Raw genomic sequence first — 22,547 nt, 5'->3', positions numbered from 1 at the left:
CAATAATATTAATTCATATATGTATTGAGTATTTAACTCAATAAATTAGCGACATATTGAAATGCAGGGGGCTTCTTCTAATCGCTGTTAGGTACTTGTAGCCTGATAGGAAACAAAGATAAAATCACACAGAATAGAGGAGGGCCTTTAGCTCATCGAGAGTGCACTACTCGTGAGCTGAAATCTGTCAGTCAGCGTGAAATAGACTTTTTTTTTGTCTTGCACTGATAGTGATTATTGTATAAAACTGCTTTTCCAGAAAATTAAAGGGGAGGATTTGTCAGAAGAAATCAGAAACTAACATCATGGCAAGTTCTGATGGAATCATGATTCACTGCTCTGTCTACACCAAAAGGTTTTAAAAATCAATGTGACCGGAAACGGAATTCTGAGGCACACTTGAGGGAGAGTGTTTGAGTGCACCAACAGTGACAAACACTTTAACAAGTTAAACAGCCTGAAAAAATCTCACACAATGCACAGCACAGAAGAAACCAGACGTATGTTCTGTTTATGCACAAACCTGCGCCTGATTGTTAAGCCTGGAGAGGCATTCTCAACATGAATAAATCCTGGAAATGTGCGGACTGCGGGAAGGCATTCTGTTCCCCATCTGCAGTCGAGATTCATCAGCGCAGTCACACTGGGGAGAGGCCATTCACCTGTTCGGTGTGTGAGAAAGGATTCAGTGCTCTGTCCAACCTGCTGAGACACCGGCAAGTCCACGCCGTGGAAAGGCCGTTCACCTGTTCCGAGTGTGGGAAGGGATTCACTGATATATCCACCCTGCTGACTCACCAGCGAGTTCACACCCAAGAGAGGCCATTCCCCTGCTCTGAATGTGGGAAGGGGTTCACCGATTCGACCAGTCTGCTGAGACACAAGCGGGTTCACACCGGGGAAAGTCCGTTCACTTGCTGTGAGTGTGGGAAAGGATTTACTCAGTCGTCCACCCTGCTCACTCACCAGCGTATTCACACTGGGGAGCGGCCGTTCATTTGTTCTAAGTGTGGGAAGCGATTCACCCGGCTATTCAACCTGCAAACGCACCAGCGAGTTCACACCGGGGAGAGGCCGTTCACCTGCACTGACTGTGGGAAGGAATTCACTCAATCGTCCAACCTGCTGCTCCACCAAAGAATTCACAGTGGGGCGAGACCATTCACCTGCTCTCAATGTGGGAAGGAATTCACTCGATTGTCCAGCCTGCAGAGACACCAGCGAGTTCACAAGTGATCGCAGCAGTGCATTATGCTGTTCTTGCTGTGGCTCATCACATCCAGGAATGAACCACATTCATTCTGACAGTTGGTGAAGTGGGAGGTTCAGAGCTTCCCTTTCTGCGGTACTGGCCGCTCACACCACTTCGTTTCCAGTGAAGTGATGTGTCGAATTTCATCTGGATCACTGAATGGAGTGAAGGTTTGGAAAGTGAAAGGTATTCAGTTTGCGTTTCATTTTCTCCAGTAGTTGGCACGGAGACGGTCAGATTGTTTTGTTATATTCATGCGAGCGCTTCTCACAGAAAGTGCTCAACGAATTGTGAAGTCTGCAGCTCGTTTGGCGACGCTGAGGAGCGAAGAAGCTGGAAAATTTGCTGTGCCCGGAGCTGAACGAGGAAATCTCCAGTGACCCTCTCAGTGAAGGGCAAAGAGACTTGCGATGGTAGAAAGCTGCCATTCCTCGGAAAAGTGAACGAGGAGGAGGAGGGCCGTTTGAACATTTCGGAGTACACGCCACCATGTGATAAATCGTGACAGATCTGATTGTAATTTCCACTCCACGGTCCTGTCTTAAAAGCGAGTGCAGAAGATGGAGCTGAGTCAGTAGAACTGATATGTTTTCACTGTTATAGGGTGGGACGTTTAAAGTCAAATTGCTGGAGATCTAAAAGGAACAGGACTTTAAAAGAAAAATGAGGGGCAATCTTTTCACACAGTGGGTGGATTGCATTTGGAATGAACGTCCTGAGGGTGTGGTGGATGTAAGTGCAGTTGCAATGATGAAAAGAGACTTAGATAAGTACATGAATAGGACAGGTTTGGAGGGATGTGGACCAGGGGCTGGCATGGGGGGCTAGTTTGGGGTTATGTTTGTCATGGACTGGTTGGACCAAAGCAGCTGTTTCCGTGCTGTATGATTCGATAAAGTAAAAAAAAAAACGCGAACTGAAATCGCTGGAAAAGCTCAGCAGGTCTGGCAGCAACTGTGGCGAGAAATCAATTAACATTTCGGGTCAAGTGACCGTTCCTCAGAAACTGCTGAGGTTTTCCAGCGATTTCTGCGTTTGTTTTCTGACTAATAGTATCCAAGTTTCTTTTGGTTTGTTTATCCTATAAGTAGATCAGTGTTGGTAAAATTGGCTCGTGTTTCTCCAGGGAATGTTGGACCAAAGAGGGAAAATCGTGAGAATGCAATACCTCCGAATGCATTTACCATGAGTAAAAATCGATTCTGATGAATTTACATTTCCGGGGAAGTCACTCCAGTTTATTCAAGGAAGACAAGAAAGATTTTTAAAAAAATTCTGAATTGCTTGCTCAGCTACAATCTTATTTGTAATACCGTTGGCCCTTTCTCCAAAAAAGTTGATTATATTAACACAGATTATTTTTAGAAAGTGTCAAAGTTACTCGTCAGACTAGCTGGAATGTAGTGAACAGTTTTGGGCCCCTTTTCTAAGGAAAGATATACTGGCATTGGAGACAGTTTCCGAAGCACAGTACAGCAGGGGGACAGGCCCTTCGGCCCACCAAGCCTGTGGTACCATAGTTTGCACTTCCATATTAAAACTGTCTTCACTCACAGGATCTGTATATCCCTCTACTTCTGTCCTATTCATGTATTCATCCAGGGGCTTCTTGAATGCTGCTACTGCCTCTGCTTCCATCACCTTCTCTGTCAGCGTATTCCAAGCACTCAGCACCCTGTGAGTGAAAAGATGCTTCGCACATCTCTCTTCAATCTCCCCTCGCACCTTGAACATGTGTGCCCCTATTAATTGAGCCCTTCACCCTGGGAGAAGGCCACATACTTTCAACTATATCCACGCCATTTACAATATCAAAACACCTATCAGTTCGCCCCTCAACCTCCTGTGTTCCGTTGAAAGCAAACCCAGTCTATCCAACCTTTCTTTGCAGCTAAAATTACCCCTTGCCAGGCAACATTATTGTAAACCTTTTCTGTACCCTCTCTACTGTGTCCACATCCTTCTCGTAGTGTAGTGACCAAAACTGTATCAATTTTTCAAGTGTGGCTGAAGTGACGTTCTATAATGATGCAGCCCACCTTTCTATCCTTATATTCATTGTCCCTTCCAATGAAGGCAAGACTGCCACAGGCCTTTTCTTTTGCTACCTTGTCTACCTGCACTGCCACCTTCAGTGATCTGTGGACCTACACACCCAGATCCCACAGCATATTAAGACTCCTACAGGTTCTGCCATTCACTTTCTAATTTCCACCTGTACGTGACCTTTCAAAACTCATCGCCTCGCATCTGTCCAAATAAAACTCACTCTGCCTTTTTCCTTGCCATGCCTCCAGTTGATCTATATCCTGCGAATATTCTCTGACAATCCCCAACAATATTTGTATGATCCTCAAACTTGCTGATTAGACCAGCCACGTTTTCTTCCAAATCATTTATGTAGTTGCGGTCAGCAGAGGTCAGAGCATTGATCCACGTGCAATCCCACTATCCACAAGTCTCCATTCCAAAAAGCATCCGTCTGCAGCTACCCTCTGTATCCTATGTCTAAGCCAGTTCTGTATCCATTTTGCCAGCTCACCTTAATGCAATGTGACTTGATCTTTCGTACCAGTCTGTCATGAAAACCTTGTGAAAGGCTTTATTTCAGTCCATGTAGGCAACACAAACTGCATTTCTCTCATCAATCATCTTCATTACCTCCTCAAAAAAGTCAAACAAGTTAGTGAGGCACAACGTCCCCTGCACAACACCATGCTATCCAACACTAATAAATCTAATTGCTTCTGAATACGTAAAAATCATGTCCCTGAGGATGAGCTCCAATCATTTCCTTCCCACTGACGTGAGGCTTGCAGGCCTGTAATTTCCTGAATTATCCCTGCTACTACGTTTAAACAATGGAACAACATTGTCTATTCTGAAGTCCTCTGGGATCTTACCTGTTTCGAAAGAGCAAACAAGGATGTCTGTCAATGCGCCAGCATGTTGTTCATTTGCCTCCCTGGATATTCTGGGGTAAATCCAATCAGGTCCTGAGGACCTATCTTCCTTAATGCTTTTTCAGGCACACAATACCTCTTGCTTTTAAATACCAATCTGGCTTAGAAACCCGCCTTCCCTGAGATCAACCGCAATCAATTCCTTCTCTTTCGTGAATACAAACACAAAGTACTGGTTAAGGACCTCACCAACGTCTTCTGGCTCCACAAACAGATTTCCTCCTTTGTCCTTAAATATATGAACCCTTTCAATGGCTATCCTCTTGTGTTTTAAATTCGAACAAAATGCTTTGGAATTCTCCTTAATCATGTTGACTGATGACTTTTGATGTGCTGTTTTAAGCCCTTCTAATTCCTTGTTTAAGTTCTTTCTTACTTTCCTTATATAAATCAAGGCATTCTCAGTTCCCATCCTCCAACACCTTATGTATGCTTCCTTTTCCTTTTTGACCAAGGTCATAACATCCCTGATTATCCATGATTCATATAACTTGCCATACCTCTCCTTTGTTCTTGCAGGCGCACGACACTCCTGAACTCTTATCAACTAGCATTTGAAATACTCCCAGATGTTTGATGCATATTTACCATCAAAGAGCTGCCTCCAAGGAAAACCAGTAATGAAACTCCCCCATTCCTCTTACCTCCCCATCTATCACACTTGAAACACCTAAATCCTGGGACATTCAGATGTCGATACTGTCTCTCCTACAGCCAGGTCTTTGTAATTGCAGGAATGTCATAGTTTCAAGTACTAACCAAAGCTGTTCAGTTCATCTACATAGAACATAGAACAATACAGCGCAGAACAGGTTGTTAAGCCCTCTATAAGGGGCCCACCTGGTAAACTAATCTATTCCCATCACCCTACACTATCCCATCATCATCCATATACCTCTCCAAGGACTGTTTAAATGTCTCTCATGTAGCTGAGTTAACTATATTGGCAGGTGGGGCATTCCACACCCTTACCAGTCTCCGAGTGAACAACCTGCCTCTGACATCTGTCTTAAATCTATCACCCCTCAGTTTGCAGCTATACTGCCACGTACAAGTAGACGTCATCATCCTCAGAAAAAGACTTTTATTGTCAACCCTATCTAATCCTATGATCGTATTGTATGTCTCTCATAAATTCCCTCTTAGCCTTCTTCTCTCCAATGAGAACAGACCCAAGACCCTCAGCCTTTCCTCATAAGACCTTCACTCCAGACCAGACAATATCCTGGGTAAATCTCCTCTGCACATTTTCCAATGCTTCCACATCCTTCCTGAAATGGGGCGACCAGAACTGCACACAATACTCCAAGTGAGGCCGCACTAGCATTTTGTACAGTTGCCGCATGACATCGCGGCTCGGGAACTCAATCCCACTACCAATGAAACCAAACACAACGTATGCTTTCTTAACTGTACTATCAACTTGGGTTACAACTTTCCAAGATCTATGTAAATGGACTACAAGATTCCTCTGCATATCCACGCTCCCAAGAATCTTCCATTTGACCCAGTATTCTGCCTTCCTGCTATTCTTCCCATCACCTCACGTTTATCTGCATTGAACTCCATTTGCCACCTTTCAGCCAAATTCTGCTGTTAATCCAAGTCTCCCTGAAACCAGCGACATTCTTCCACACTGTTCACCACTCCACTGACTTTAGTATCATCTGCCAACTTACTGACTCATTCAACTGTAGCTGTGTCAAAGCCATTTATTAAAAAATGAAAAACAGCAACGATCCCAAACAGATCCTTGTAGCACACCACTAGTAACCGGACTCCAGCCTGATTGCTTTCCATTAATCACAACTCGTTGCCTTCGTTCTGGAAGCCAGTTTCTCATTCAAACTGCTACATCACCTTCAATCCCATGCCTCCACATTTCAGCCAATAGTCTATATGCGGAAACGTACCAAAGGCTTTCCTTAAGTCCATGTACACCACGTCAACTGCCCTACCCTCATCCACATGCTTGGTCCACTTCTCAAAATACTCAATGGGGTTTGTGTGATACCATGATGAATTCATGTTGACTGTTTCCAATCAAATTGTTGCTTGCTAGATGATTATAAATCCTATCTCTTATAATCCTTTCCAAACGTTTTCCCAAAAACAGACATAAGGCTCACTGGTCTATAATTACCTGTGCCATGTCTACTGCCCTTGTTGAACAAGGATACAACATTTGCAACCCTCCAGTCCTCTGGCACTAAACCTGTAGACAATGACGACTCGAAGATCAAGACCAAAGGCACCACCATCTCCTCCAAGCTTCCCAGAGAATTATCGGAAAGATCCCATCAGGCCTTGGGGACTTATCTGCTTTCCCACCTTCTGTAATTGATAACACCTCCTCCTTACTGACGTCCATCCTTCCAAGACTAATAACCCGTATCTCAGACTTCTCCACCACAATATTCTCCTGTTCCTGACTGAAAACAGATGTGAAATATTCATTTGGCACCTTTGTGATCTCCACATACAACATCCCACTTTCGTCTCTGACAGGCCTTATTCCTTCCCATTATATCTCTGACATTGAAGCATATAGATTTCAGACTACCTCCCCTGCTCTTTTCAGCAGGGTTACCTTGACTGCTCTTGTTGTTAGTCATTTTTGCCATGGTTTCCCCATCTCCCTTACTATGTCCATCTGCTGCTGTGCTCCTCTGGCGCTGATTCCCCTATCACATGAGTTTAAATCCTCCTCAACTCGTCTAACCAAGTCCACCCCCAAGGAATCAGTCCCGGACCTGCCCAGGTGCAACCAGTTCAGTTTGAACAGGTCCTACCTGCCACAGAATCGGTCCTAATGTCCTACGAATCTGATACACCCCCCTCACACCATCCTTTTAGCCAAGTGTTCATCGCATATATCCTGCTCTTCTATCGTGACTGGGTCATTTCACTGATAGCAATCCTGAGATAAGTACCTTCGAGGTACAGCATTTCCAGTTTTTTTCCTAGTTCTCTATACTCTGCTTTTGGGATCACATCCTTGCTTTTTCCTATGTCGTCCGTACCAAGGTGTACTGCGATTACTGGCTATTTGCCCTCCTCCACCAGAATGCCCTGCAACTGCTCTGAGACATGGAGCATCCCAAAACCAGGCAGACAGCACACCATTCTGGACTCCTGTTTTCAGCCACAAAAGTGCCCATCTATTCCCTTACGATAGAATCCACTGCAACTATAGTATCTCTATACCTCTTTCTCCCTCCCCCTGCAGCAGAGTCAACAATATGCCATGTATTTGGTTGCCCTTGAATCGCTTTCTCTCATCTCTGTTTTAAAGTATGCCTCCTTACTTTTCATCCATGAACCTTAGTTTTAGCTCCGCTCCCCCCAAAAGTAACCCACGTTAAATTCCCACCAGGAGCCCTCATAAAAATTCCTGATTAATTATGCGTCACTTGTGCAGTAGCGTCGATCCTCCAGCAGGTGGTGACATTATGTCATTTGTTTGAAGCCGACGAGAGCAACAGGGAGATAATTCATCCAACCTGCACCAACATTTCTCCAACTAAGCGCAGAAATGAATACACAGACAGAAACGCACGATGACAGATACACGTAGAAACACAAGCATACACAGATGAACGCACACAGGCAGAAATACAGACAGAAACATAAAGACACACACATACAAACGCACAGATATAATATGCACAGAGGTGCGCGCACCCACAGACTGGCACACATATTCAGCTGAGCACGTACCTAAGGGAGACTCGATCAGATTGGGATGTCTGTACTGCACAGTTGGGTTGGACTGAAGGCCCTGTTTCAGTGCTGTATGATTGTACGAGTTCGCATTTAGAAAGGCAAATTAAATATTGGCATTCATTTTGAGATCACCAGAATGCAAGAGCAAGGGGATGCATGATTGAGGCTGTATAAGGCTCTAGTCGGACAGCATTTGGAATGTTGTGAGCATCTTTTAGCCCGATCTCTAAGGAAGGGTGTGCTGGCCCTGGACGGGGTTCAGAGGAAGTTTCCAAGTAGCATGTCATATGAGAGGTGGTTGAAGTCTCTGGATTGTACTCGATAGAGTTTAGAAGGGTGGGGAATCTGATTGAAACTTCCAGAATACCGACAAGACTGAATAGCGTGACCCTTTTAGAACTGAAATGAGGAGGAATTTCTTCAGCCAGAGGGTGGAGAATCTGTGGAACTCATCGCTGCAGAAGTAGTGGAGACCAACTCATCGAGTGTATTTTAGACAGAAATAGATAGCTTCTTGGTTAATAAGGGAATCGAGGGTTACAGTGAGAAGGCAGAATAATGGGTTTGCGTAACGTGATCAAATGGCAGGACAGATTCGATGATGGGCCAAATGGCCTAATTCTGTTCCTCATATCCTACACCCTTCCAGTTTCCACACTAGCCATGACTCCATTTCTGCTCCAAACTTCAGATTCCACGTCCTTACAGACACCAACATAAAGAATCCATTACATTCTTTAGCAGAAGGAGATGAATGAACTGTGTGTGTGTGTGTGTGTGTGAGTGTTTGTGTGAGTGTGTGTGTGTGTGTGAGTGAGTGTGTGTGTGTGATTGTGTGTGAGTGTGTGTGTGTGTGATTGTGTGTGTGTGATTGTGTGTGTGTGTGAGTGTGTGTGTGTGTGTGTGTGTGTGTGAGTGTGTGTGTGTGTGTGATTGTGTGTGTGTGAGTGTGTGTGTGTGTGTGTGATTGTGTGTGTGTGTGAGTGTGTGTGTGTGTGATTGTGTGTGTGAGTGTGTGTGTGTGTGAGTGTGTGTGTGAGTGTGTGTGTGTGTGTGAGTGTGTGTGTGTGTGTGTGTGTGTGTGTGAGTGTGTGTGTGTGTGTGAGTGTGTTTGTGTGTGTGTGTGTGTGTGAGTGTGTGTGAGTGTGTGTGTGTGTGTGTGTGTGTGTGTATGTGAGAGGCAGAGTGGAGTGATTTCTGACAGATCCTAACAGAGTGATTCACTGTAACGAGCTGTCAATGTCGCTCTTCCAGTTGTTCATAACAGAAAGAAATAAACATTTTTTATATTTCAAAATATTCTTCATTCATTCAAAATCTCTGTCTGTATGCATTATCACAAAAACAATTCAGTTCTATACAGTTGCACATCAAGTAACAAACACGAAAAAAAATCTTTGAATCTATCAATAAAACACTTGTCTTACTCGTACAATACTAACGTTTACTCATTCTTAGGTCATGAGTAGTCTCCAATAACAGAACAGACCCCCATTTACCTTCAGCAGAAAGAGCTCAGACAGTGGTCTTTCTCCTGTGCACCTCGGCGGCAGCTGCCTCAAGCTTCAGTGCATCCCTTACCATGTTAAGGATGTGTCAGTCTGCAATACTCAGTCGGGGGCAATTCCTTGTTCTGGAAGACCAACAAGTTTCAGGGCAGAACAAAGAGCGTTGTTCGCTGACCTGACGGTCCTCCGTGTGTGTCCCTGCGTCATGGAGCAGCTCGGGGCGAATCTTGGCACAAACCATTGCAACTTCCTCCAGACTTGCTTTGCAAAGGCACATTCCAAAAGGAGATGTATAACAGTAAATACCCTCTACAAAGGCAGCGTGCGGCGGTGCAGGCTGACCGGGTGTGCAATGTGGATCTGACAGTTAGTGTCCTTCTCACCACCAGACGACTTGTGATGTTTTGGTGATTGTTAGAAAGTTCTGGTGATGAGGCATTTTGCCAAATTACTTGAAAGTCTGCTCAGGGAGCCACCCGACAGGATCCACCTTTGACTCAGGGTCTCCAGGATGCTATGTGCTGACCACTTCCTGATAGACTGGTGGTCAAAGGTGTTTCGATTTGCAAGTTTATTGATGGCAGGGTAGGTGACAACACGGGATGCTCCGACGATTTGGAGCATTCTATAGAAGCGAGGGCAGGCCCATCGATCACAACACTGTTGGCAGGTAAAACCTCGGTGCACAGTGACACTTGGTGTTTATGTAGCGAGCATCCACGCACAGCTTGATGCAGCTACACACAAAGGTGGATGTCAGGGTGAGGGCAACGCTGGCTAAGTTTTATCCCTTCCTTATCCAGCGTTTTGTACATGTGATCCCACCAGACCCGGACTGCTTTAGGCTTCCAGATGAAGTGGAAAATAGCTCTGGTGACTGAAACAGCACAGGTTCGGGGAATGGGCCAGACCTGCACCATGTCCAACAACAGAGAGAATACCTCACCCCTGATGACCAGGTTTTTACCCACAATGGAGAGGGAGCGGTGCTCCCAAAAGCTCCATTTCTGCTTCCTTTTGGTGATGCGCTCCTCTCAACATTTTGCGCATGCTCTGAACAATATCCCGTGCACCTTCTGGTTATCTGTCCTGACGGTGAAGGGGATGAATGATCAGTCGGCCCAGTTCCCAAAGACCATAGCCTCCACTCTTGCCTTGATTTACCTTGGCTCCCGAGGAGAATTGAAGCAAAACGTCATCCAAGGGAGGCTTTGACTTGCTGGCCTCCGCTGCATGGAATAGTCACCCCTCTCATGCTAACACTCTTCCTGACGGACACAGCAAAGACTCTACACTACACACAAACAAGTCAGGAGAGCGGGGATAGCCCTGCCTGACACCCGACTTGGATCAGGAAACTTTCTAATTCGCACCCATTGATTGAGACGGTGCTAATGATGTTGGCGTAGAGCAGTCAGATCGAATTGCAGGTTCCCTCCCCAAAACTGTTTTTGGAGAGCATATCTCGCACGTAGGTGTGTGATACCCATCCCATCATAGGCCTTCTCCTGGTCCGGGCTGAAGAGGCAGATATCCACCCCCATATCTTGCATTTAAGCGTTTGCATCCCTGAGGAGCATGAGGGACTTCTACGTTGTCATGCTCGGTACAGCACAGGGTTGGTCGGGGTGGATCACGTTGACCCAATTGGCGATGACGTCAACAGAATCAACAGATACCAATTTCCAATGCGCTCCCGCTCCCCCTCCTCTGGTAGATCAATGTGATTCTGCCTTTCATCATGGATTTGCACATGGTAGCTACCAGAAACAAAATGGCACGGACCGCCAGCATGTCCTGGCCAAGCTCGGTTGTACTGCGTCTGTCAGGTAGGCTTGTTTCCCTTCGAACACAAAGCCTGAGTGTGGGCGGAATACATACCCACTGGCGTCCACGTTGAGGGTCACTTTTACCTGCAGGTGGCTGGGTCCAAACCCCAAAGGGGTCCATTCCGTCGGTGCTGCCACCTTGAAGCTGCAGGTGCGTTTCCCAGGAAGATCAGGCCATCTGCTTCTGGGACGTGAGGGCTTGTGCAAATGGATTGTCACATTCTGGCCCTTCTGTGCAAGGAGAGTGAACAATAATGCTGCGGACAGGAAGCAGAGTGGAGCCTCACCTATCTTTGGCCCCAGAATAACATCAGGAGTTCTCCACATTGCTTCACGCTCCTGAAGGTCATGTTGATGCAGCCACCACTGGGGGAGTTCTGCAGACAGAACATACCTGTTGTTTGGAAGCCACAGCAATGCAGGAGGACTCTCTTCATGAAGAAGACTCCGTGTAATCAGCGATCCATCCTCCACCCTCTTCGCAGTCACACTGACTGAACTGTGGACCCCTGAGCAGAGGTCATATCTGTGGTTTGGTTTGATTCAGAAGGCAGCAGAAAGAACCCTCAATTAATGCCTCATCGCCAGGACTTTCCAACGAGCACCAAGCCATGGCTTGGCTGGTGGTGAGACGGGCTCTGCCGGTGAGATCCGTTATGCACGCCCGGACTCTCAGCCGCACCGCACGCTGCCCTCGAAGCGGCTGCAGGGGTGGGGGGAGGGGGGCGGGAGGAGACTGTCACACACCTCCTTCTGGAATGTGCCTATGCAGAGGAATTCTGGAGGGGAATGCAGTAGTGTTTGTCGAGGTTCGGCCCACGCAGTCATTTGGGGTCTGCTGATGCCTCAGCTAAATATATGGACATATGCTTGATACACGTACAGACCTGTATATACAAATGATAAATTCTGATCTCCTCATATAACTGTTTACGTATCTATGGCATGACCAACTGTACAGACCACCAAAATTATTTTATGAATAAAGTATATTTTTGAAATAAAAAAATATAATGATTAGCTCCATCTTCCTGGTTCTGCTGACAATCCAACGATGAGAAGGAGTCTCACATCGGATCAGTTTGAACAATCACACAGTTTCAAAGTACACATCGACAATTTCAATGCATTTCTGTGATTGCACTGAGAGTAATCGCTGTGTGGAAGAAAGCATTGGTTGCAATGCAGGAGGAAGGCATTCTGACATCGTTGGACGGTGCGAATAAATGAGAAATGCACAGTCTCACCTGTTCACAGTGTTTTCCCGGGAAGGACGACAGACCTGTTCTCATTGAGCACAATCCTGTGAAGCGTAATGAGTGAACGTCGCAATTACATGTACAGGCCACTAGAGGGCAGTGCGAATCTGTGATCAATATTAAAAATGAGAGCTGGAGGAGGAGTGACCTTCCAGACATTGTGAGCGACTGTCAATGTGAGAAGCTTATGACAGAAACATAAACCAAGGCTCAGCTTCTTCTGCAACTTTAACCGGAAGGCAGTTCAGAGTTAGACGTAAAGCATGCATTATTCCAGTTGTGTACTCTTATAAAAATAACATTTGTATCTGATTCCTCACCAGAGCTCCGTGGAAAATTGCTTTCACCACTGTCCTTGCAATTTGATAATGTTCCAAATTTGCAAAATCCTCCTGATGTTTTCCACTCTGATGGCCACGGAGGTGACTGGAAAAGGCGAATTTAAGTAACTCTCCCCGTTGGATAGTTGTTAGAGAAATGGGAATTGTGTCCATGAATTGCTCTTTCGCCAGTACAGCAACCAACGTGCGTTGGTATAGACAGCTCCCGAATCAGCCACCCCAGCTTCTGGTGATGGCTAAAAGAGATGATGATCAGCCCTAAGAGGATCACCGCTTCAATCAGTGGAGATTACAAAATCAGTACCCTGACTGTCAAAGACACCAGACTTAATGACACCGCCACCTACCTCTGTGCAATGAAGGCACAGTGTCGCAAACAGGTGGACGGCGTGTACGAAAACCTGCATGGAGTGGGAGTTCCAATACGTTGATTTTGCAGTATCTGTGTTACTAATTCTGTGCCCCAAAAGCCGAGATATGAGAAATGAGAACAAAATTCACCAGAAAGCATGGAACAGCTTAAGTTAAAGATGGTCAGCGGTGAAGACAATTACACATGCAGATGGTGATGAAGGAAGTGTATACTTGCACATCAGAAAAATGATAGAGAAAAAAGGAAAGTATAGAGATAGTTCAACAATGCTTGCAGTGGGCAGTATGTTGGGAAGCTGTTGAATAAGAACTGGAAGTAAGCGAAAAATAACAAGCATGATGTGCAGAGTTTAAAGGTCAGCTTATACACAATAAAAGGAAACATGAAGAAAATATGATAGATTTTCTTTGAAAATAATGTTACCATCACTGAATGCCCCACTGTCAACGTCCTGGGGGAATTTAATGACAAATAACTTAACAGGACTCACCACATAAACACAATGGGTACAAGAGCAGGTCAGAGGTTCGGATTACTGTGGAGAGTAACGTACTTCCTGATTCCCTAAAGAATGCCCACCATTTACAAGGCGCAAGTTAGGAGTGTGATGGAATTCTCTCTAACTGCCTGAATGAGTGCACCCCCAACAATACTCACGAATCTTGACACTATCCAAGACAAAGCAGCCTGTTAGATTATCACAGCATCCATAGGCATCCACCCCTTCCACTCCCGACTCTGAGTGTGCACTACCTGTAAGTGTCAGTGCAGAGGTTGACCAACGATCATTAGACAGTACCTTCCAAACCCACGAACACGTAGAGGGCCAGGAGATATGTAGGAACATCACCACATTCAAAATCCCGTCGAAGCCACTCACCATTTAACTTGGAAATATATCAGCGTTCCTTCACTGTCGTTTGGTGAAAATCCTGGAAATCCCTCCCAAATGGCATTATGTGTCCACACACAGCACATGGACTGCAGCGGTTCAAGAAGGCAGCTCGCTACAAAATCCTCAACACGGACAAGGAATGGGCAATAAATACTGGCAAGCCAGCGACAACCTCATCTCACGAATAAAAAAAAATGTTTTAGCACTCTAATCATAGAATGCCTACAGTATGGCAGCAGATTATTGGAACCGTCGAATCTCTGAAGAAAAACACACCCAAACTATCCCTGCATCGCCTCTGGCTAATTCAGCTACACGTTTGGACTGTCGGAGGATTCCAGAACACCCGCAGGAAACTGACATAGACAGAGGGAAAATGTGCAGAGTGTCACCTGACGCTGAACTCGAACCTGGGTCTTTGGTGCCGTTTGGCAGCAGTCCGAACAACTGAGACACAATGACATAATCTGTGGGATCCTTCCTGGAGATTCAGGACTTGGTATTGCGCCAACTCACAAATTGCTCATTTCCTGGTGTTGCAAAATTACAAGAGATCTCATCAGAGTATGCATTAGTCACACTGACTGGAGCAGGTGATAACCTGGTCTTCTTGTGGACTCTTTGAATCATCATCAACACTTACCTTCCCATTTATGTTTGTGTCATCTGTAAACGTAGCAGGATTTGCATCTCACGTTGGCGTATATCTCTGCTCTTACACCATTCCCATTCAGATGATGGAGACTTTACCAATTTGCTTTTTTCCTTTTAAAACATTTGGCAATCCTGTATGTGAGTGGCTAGTAATGCTGCCATATACCTCTAATTAGGTAAAAACTTCTTCTGCTGCCCCCACCTCCGAGGTTACTTTCACAATCAGGACTCCGGCCCACCTCCAACACACTGCATCCACCTGGACACCCCACGCTGGCCTATTACCTGCCCTCGACCTCTTCATTTCCAACTGCCGCTGGGGCATTAACAGCCTCAATCTGTCTACCCCACTCCCCCACTCCAACCTCTCACCCTTACAACACGCAGCCCTCCAATCCCTCTGCTCCAATCCCAACCTCACCATCAAGCCAGCGGATAAAGGGGGTGCAGTGGTAGTCTGGCGCACTGACCTCTACATCGCTGAAGCCAAACGCCAACTCGAGGACACCTCTTCCTACCGCCCCTTTGACCATGACCCCACCCCCATCACCACACCATCATCTCCCAGACCATACAGAACCTCATCACCTCAGGAGATCTCCCACCTACAGCTTCCAACCTCATAGCCCGGGAACCCAGCACTGCCCGGTTCTACCTCCTTCCCAAGATCCACAAGCCTGAGCACCCTGGCTGACCCATTGTCTCAGCATGCTCCTGCCCCATTGAAGTCATCTCTACCTACCTCAACACTGTCCTATCCCCCCTAGTCTAGGAACACCCCACATACATTCGAGACACCACCCACACCCTCCACCTCCTCCAAGACTTCCGTTTCCCCGGCCCCAATGCCTCATCTTCACCATGGATATCCAATCCCTCTACACCTCCATCCGCCATGACCAGAGCCTCCAAGCCTTCCGTTTTTTTCCTCTCCCGACGTCCCCAACAGTACCCTTCCACCGACACTCTGATTCGTTTGGCCGAACTGGCCGTCACCCTTAACAATTTCTCCTTCGAATCCTCCCACTTCCTCCAGACCAAAGGGGTAGCCATGGGTACACGTATGGGCCCCAGCTATGCCTGTCTCTTTGTTGGCTACATAGAACAGTCCATCTTCCGTAATTACACCGGCACCACTCCCCACCTTTCCCTCCGCTACATTGATGACTGCATTGGCGCCACCTCATGCTCCCACGAGGATGTTGAGAAATTCATCAACTTCACCAACACATTCCACCCTGACCTTAAATTTACCTGGACCATCTCTGACACCTCCCTCCCCTTCCTGGACCTCCCAATCTCCATTAATGACGACCGACTTGACACTGACATTTTTTACAAACCCACCGACTCCCACAGCTACCTGGATTACACCTCTTCCCACCTTACATCTTGCAAAAGTGCCATTCCATATTACCAGTTCCTCCGCCTCCACCGTATCTGCTCCCAGGAGGACCAGTTCCACCACAGAACACACCAGATGGCCTCCTTCTTGAGAGACCGCAATTTCCCTTCCCACGTGGTTAAAGATGTCCTCCAACGCATCTCGTCCACATCCCGCACCTCCCGCACCTCCCATCTACCAACCTTCGCATAAACCAAATCATCAGACGACATTTCCATTACCTCCAAAAACTCCCCACCACCCGGGATATATTTCCCTCCCCACCCCTTTCTGCCTTCCACAAAGACTGTTCCCTCCATGACTACCTGGTCAGGTCCACACCCCCCACAACCCACCCTCCCATCCTGGCACCTTCCTCTGCCACCAGAGGAACTGCAAAACCTGCGCCAACACCTCCTCCCTCACCTCCATCCAAGGCCCTAAAGGATCCTTCCACATTCATAAAGTTTTACCCGCACATCCACTAATATCATTTATTGCATCCGTTGCTCCCGATGTGGTCTCCTCTACATTGGGGAGACTGGACGCCTCATAGCAGAGCACTTTAGGGAACATCTCCGGGACACTCGAATCAATCAACCACACCGCCCTGTGGCCCAACATTTCAACTCCCCCTCCCACTCTGCCAAGGACATGGAGGTCCTGGGCCTCCTTCACCGCCGCTCCCTCACCACCAGACGCCTGGAGGAAGAACACCTCATCTTCCGCCTCGGAACATTTCAACCCCAGGGCATCAATGTGGACTTCAACAGTTTCCTCATTTCCCCTTCCCCCACCTCACCCTAGTTCCAAACTTCCAGCTCAGCACTGTCCCCATGACTTGTCCTATCTGCCTATCTTCTTTTCCACCTATCCACTCCACCCTCCTCCCTGAATTATCACCTTCATCCCCTCCACCACTGACCTAATGTACTCCATGCTACTCTCTCCACACCCCCACCCTCCTCTAGCTTATCTCTCCACGCTTCAGGCTTTCTGCCTTTATTCCTGATGAAAGGCTTTTGCCCAAAACGTCGATTTTGCTGCTCCTCGGATGTTGCCTGAACTGCTGTGCTCTTCCTGCACCACTAATCCAAAATCTACCTCTAATTGTCCAGAACAATGCGGCCATGAGCCATTTACTTGACAAACTGCAGTGCATCTGATATAGATATAGGAGTTACATTTACAATAAGTTAAAGTGAAGTTAAATAAATGCGATTGCAATGTATCTGCTTAGTAAATGCAGCAAAAGCAGCATTCGATTCTACTGCTTCATTCATCAAAAATTGCCTTGAGCAATAAAGCTTTGATTACAATGCAGGAGAAACATCATCTGAAATCGTTGGATGCTGCAAATGAAATTGAAATGCAGATTCTCAGCTGCTCACAGTGTTCTCCTGGGAAGGAGGACATATCTGCTTTCATTGAGCAGTATCGCGTGAAGTGTAATTGGATGTCGCAATTATTTGTACTTACAACTAGATGGCAGTGTGAATCTGGGATAAATATTGACGACGTCGGCTGAAGGAGGAGTGACCTTCCAGACATTGAGCAACTTTCAATGTGAGAGGCTTGTTACAGAAACAAACACCAAGACTAAGCGTCTTCTGCAACTCCAATAGGAAGGCTTGTCTGCGATAGACGTCAAAATTTACTTGTGCAAATGTAACAATTGCGTCCAGTTCCTCAACAGAGCCTTGCGGACAATTGTGTCTGCCACTGCTCTTGCAATCTGATAATGTTCCGAATTTGCAGAGTCCTTCTGATGTTTTCCACTCTGACTTCCACGGATGTGACTGGAGCAGGCGATGTCACGCAACTTCCTCCGTGGATGGTTGTTAGTGAAGTGGGAATTGTGTCCATGAATTGCTCCATTATCACTATGTCGGACGCAATACACTGGTACAGACAGGTCCCGAATCAGCCACCCCAGCATCTGGTGATGGCCAAAAGGGAAAATGATCAGCCCGAGAGGATCACTGCTTCAATCAGTGGAGACTACAAACTCAGTACACTGACTGTGAAAGACGCCAGACTTAATGACACAGCAATCTATCTCTGTGCAATGAAGACACAGTGTTACACACTGATGGAGAGCGTGTACTAAAACCAGCACAGAGTGGGAGTTCCGGTATCGTGAGTTTGAAGTATCAGTGTTACTAATTCTGGGCGCCAAAATCTGAGACAATGGAAATAACAGCAAAATACACCAGAAAGTATGGAACAGGTTAATTTAAAGATGGTCAGAAGTGAAGACAATTGGAGATGCGGATGGGGGTGAAGGAAGTATATGTTGGCAAACATGAAAGAGTGATGGAGAAATGGAAAAGTGGAGAGATACTTTAATAATACTTGCAGAGGGCAGAACGATGAGAAACGATTGAAGAAGAAATGGAAGAAAGAGAAAAATAACAAGGATGATGTGAAAGATCAGGTCAAATCACAGTCGAAGGAGACATGAAGGAAAAATGGTGGAATTTCCTTTAATGCAATGTAACTTCACCGAATCTCCCACTGTCTACCTCGTGCGGGTTTCAAAGAATAAGAACTCAACTGGACACAACGCAGAAACGTAGTAACAACAAGAGCAGAGACTAGGATGAATGCAGCGAGTAACATATACTTCCTGCCTCCTGAAAGCCTGTCCACCGTCGACAAGGCACAAGTCAGTAGTGTGATGGAATACTCCCCACTTGTCTGGATGAGTGCAGCTGCAAATAATCTGGAGATTCTTGACACCATCCAGGACAAAGCAGCCCGTTTGATTGGCACAACATTCACAAGCATCTACCGCCTCCACCACCATTTAGCTAAGATCCTCAGATAGCACCTTCCAAACCTGCAACCACTTCCACCTGCAAGGACAAGGATCAGCAGACATATGGGAACACCGCCACCTTAAAGATTCCGTCTCAGCCACTCACCATTGTTCTGGACTAGGCCAGTCCGCTCAAAACATTCTTAAGCAGGCAGCCCAGACCCAAAACTTGACAATGTGCTTCGATAAGCGACCAGTGAAATTTACACGCAGTAAGTTAGCGAGGTTGACTACCAGGTTTTAAAACAGGCAAAACTGTCTTCACAAAATTACGGAATGAATCACAAAGAAGAGAATATGGATGACCCACCGTAGTCAGTCTATCCAAACTAAATTAATTATGCTTTTCAGAATATACACAACAGTCCCAATATACAACCCCCTTCAACATAGAGTAAGATGAAACAGAGGTTTTCAGATCGAAGTTAAAAGGGCGAAGGAAAGAGAGATTAGCAGCCTGTTTCCAAACAGTCCACTACTGCGAACCTGACTAACACCAAGAATTCAGCTTCCTGGACTGACCATTACCCTTTCATAATACAGGCCATTTCTGAAACATTAAAGCTTTGGCCTAAAGTCTTATTTGTTTACGTATAAACAAAAAAGGCCACCACCCACCCTCCACACCCCAAAATCCTTTTCATCTCTGTACCAATTAAGTCGATTCGGAGCCCAGACTGTTTTACAGAAACTCTGGAAAAAAAGCCAAGGACACAGGTTGAGAACAGGAACAGCTTGTAGAAAAATGACCACCTTCGTGACACCATCCTGACTTGAAAATATATTGCCATTCCTTCAATGGGTCTGTGTAAAAATCTTGGATTTCAATCTGTGGCATTGTGGGTCAACCCACAGCAGGTTGACTGCAGTGGTTCAAGAAGGCAACTCATTGCCACTTTCTCAAGGGCAACTAGGAATGGGCAATAAATGCGGGCTAGCCAGGGATGGCCACGTCTCACAAATGGATAAATAAGTAAAAATATCATTAGTTATACAATCTAAGCATAGTCCACACAGTATGGCAGCGGGGCATTTGGCCCACCCAATCTCAGTTGGTCATCACACCAGATCGACCCTCACCCGACATCTCGTGTTGCTAATATTCCTGTCTGATCCATTATTGGACTGTGGGAGAATTCCGGAGCAAATGTAGGAAACTCATGCAGACAGAGGGAAAACTTGTAAATTTCACGCAGACTGTCACCTGAGGCTGAAATCGAACCTGGCTCTTTGGTGTTTGGAGATAGGAGTGCTAACCGTTGAGCCAGCACAGCGACAGCACGCGAATGCTTCCTTTAATTCATGATTTGGTATTGCCGCACTCAGAAAGTGTTCATTTCTTGGCGCTGTAAATTTCCTTGAGATCTCGCCAGAGTACGATATAGTCACACTCACTGGGACAGTCTCTAACGTGGTCTTCTTGTGAGCTGTTTGAATCATCAAGGCCACTTGCCTTCTCGTTTACTTTTGTGTCATCTATGATACATTCACTTCAATCAGGATTTGGTTGGTCTGTTGACATGTATCTCTGCTCTTCCACCATTCCCAGTAAAATGAAGGAGGCTTTTCAACAATTCGTTTCCTTTTTCTTTAGAATATTTAGTTGCCTTGTATGGGCGCTGCTGGCAATGCTCGACATCTGACACACTGCAGGGCATCTGATATAAACACAGCAGTTACGTGTGCAATGAGACACGGTAAAGTTAACTAATTCCGGTCACAATGGATCGTTTCAGTAAGTGCAGGAGCAAAAACATTTGATTTCACTGTTTCACTCATTGGAAATTTCGTTGCGGAATAAAGACTTGGTTACGAAGCAGTCTGAAATCGGTGGACGTTGCACATGAATTTGAAATGCAGGGTCTCACCTGTTCACAGTATTATACGGAGAAGGAGGCCACGTCTGTTGTTTTGAGCAGTATCCAGTGAACTGCAACTGGTGTGAGAGTTTGAAGATTGCAATTACTTATCAACACCACTAGATGTCAGTGCGAATCCATGATAAATATCGAAGATGAGGGCTGGAGCAGGGGTGAACTTCCAGACAATGTGAACCACTGTCAGTGTGAGAGGCTTGATACAGAAGCACACACCAAAATTCAGATTCTTCAGCAACTCTACCAGGTTAAACGTGAGTTCGTCGTCAACCGTGCACTTTTCTAGTTATTTACTTGTATAAGTATAATAATCAATTGCAGTTCATCAACAAAACTACATGGACAATTGCTTTCACCAATGTTCTTGCAATCAGATGATGTTCCGAATTTGCAGTGTCCTCCTGCTGATTTCCACTCTGATCTCCGAGGAGGTGACTGGAGAAGGCGAATTGAAGCAACTTCCTCCCTGGATGGTTGTGACTGAAGTGGGAATTGTGTCAATGAATTGCTCTTTTGTCACTACATTTAACACAGTGCGTTGGTACAGACAGCTCCCGAATCAGCCACCCCAGCATCTGATGATGGCGAAAAGGGAAGCTAACCCATCCGAGCGGATCACCGCTTCGATCAGTGCAGACGACAAAGTCAGTGTCCTGACTGTGAAAGACGCCAGACTTAATGACACCGCCACTTACCTCTGTGCAGAGAGGGCACAGTGTCACAACAAGTGGTTGAGACTGTACTAAAACTTGCATAGCTTGCGTTATGCTGAGTTTGAAGGATCAGTGTTTCTCCACAATCAGAGATAAGGGAAATGAGAGCAAATTACACGAGAAAGTATGGAACATCAAAATGTAAAGATAGTCAGACGTGATGACAATTGAATATGCGGATGGAGTTGAAGAAAGGCTATATGCAGAAATCAGAAACATTAATGGTGAAACGGGAAAGCGGATGGGTACAGTAATAATATTTGCAGAGGGCAGCATGGTGAGTAACTGATGATGACGAAATGAAAGAAAGTGAAAAATAAAGAGCATGATGCACAGAGGTTAAAGATCAGGGTAAAGCACAATTGAAGCAAATTTGAAGGACCTATGTTGTTAGCATCATTTAATTAACCACTGTCAACATCCTGGAGGTTTTACTGACCAAATACTCATCTGGACCCATCAAATATAAACAGTAGCGACAAGAGCAGGTCAGAGACTTAAACATTTCCGCCAGTAACATACTTCCTAACTCCCCAAAGCCTGTCACCATATTCATGGCAGAAGTCAGGGGTGTGAGAGAATACTCCGTAATGCCCAGATGAGAGCAGTCTGAACAACACCCAAGGAGACTGCCATCATCCAGGACAAAGCAGCCCGTTTGATCGGCACTACATCCATTAACATCCACTCCCTCTACCACCACGGCTCAGTCTGTACTACCTACAAGATGCAATGCAGAAGTATACCAAAGATAATCATACACAACCTTCCAATCCCACGACCACTTCCATCTCGAAGGACAATAGCCGGGAGATATTTGGGAATGCCACCACCTTCGAATTCCCTTTCAAGCCAGTCACCACCCTGATTTGGAAATATACTGACGTTCCTTCACTGTCACTTGGTCAAACTCCGATAATTCCCTCCCTAATGGCAATATAGGTCAACCGAG

General features: G+C 46.0%; 1 pseudogene; it reads left to right on the top strand.

The window, feature by feature from the left end:
• Nucleotides 1–522: 522 nt before the first annotated feature.
• LOC148144562 (uncharacterized) overlaps nt 523–22,547 on the top strand; it is a 70,676-nt pseudogene continuing 48,651 nt past the window's right edge.

This window comes from Chiloscyllium plagiosum, unplaced genomic scaffold (genome assembly GCF_037043375.1).
Source record: "Chiloscyllium plagiosum isolate Xiang-an unplaced genomic scaffold, Cpla_swu_hap1 HiC_scaffold_27, whole genome shotgun sequence".
Taxonomy (NCBI): domain Eukaryota; kingdom Metazoa; phylum Chordata; class Chondrichthyes; order Orectolobiformes; family Hemiscylliidae; genus Chiloscyllium; species Chiloscyllium plagiosum.
The sequence above is the reverse complement of the archived record's forward strand: the minus strand, read 5'-3'. Positions and strand labels throughout refer to the sequence as shown.